We start from the raw sequence: 417 nt of genomic DNA, 5'->3' as shown, positions 1-417 counted from the left end.
AAACCAGAATTAGTTGTGTTCACATGTTTCCTTCTGTGATTTAATATTTTCAGAATATATTTAGTTTTTAGGGCTTTTTATAAAAAGTAAAAATCCAAATGTGACGGCATTTTCTGATATTTAAAATAAGAATCTAAAACAGAAGTCGTCCTGTTGGGCTCATTTTCCTCATATTATTATCTACATTTAATTTTCACATTGTTGGTGGTCACGCTGAATACATGGATCAGTTTTCTTTGCTTTAATCCTAAAACCACAGCATGATATCAGACAGTTAAATGTGTCGTGATCAAAGATAAATGATTATTTTACTGTCATCACGACTTCTCTTCATGTATTTTTCTGTACATTTCAGAAAGCTGGACTTCAAAACATTGCTGCAACGTTGTCTAGTCTTGGCTTCTTCATGATTAAATG

The sequence above is a fragment of the Stegastes partitus genome, unplaced genomic scaffold (assembly GCF_000690725.1).
Source record: "Stegastes partitus isolate 25-593 unplaced genomic scaffold, Stegastes_partitus-1.0.2 Scaffold0, whole genome shotgun sequence".
NCBI classification, from domain to species: domain Eukaryota; kingdom Metazoa; phylum Chordata; class Actinopteri; family Pomacentridae; genus Stegastes; species Stegastes partitus.
The sequence above is the reverse complement of the archived record's forward strand: the minus strand, read 5'-3'. Positions refer to the sequence as shown.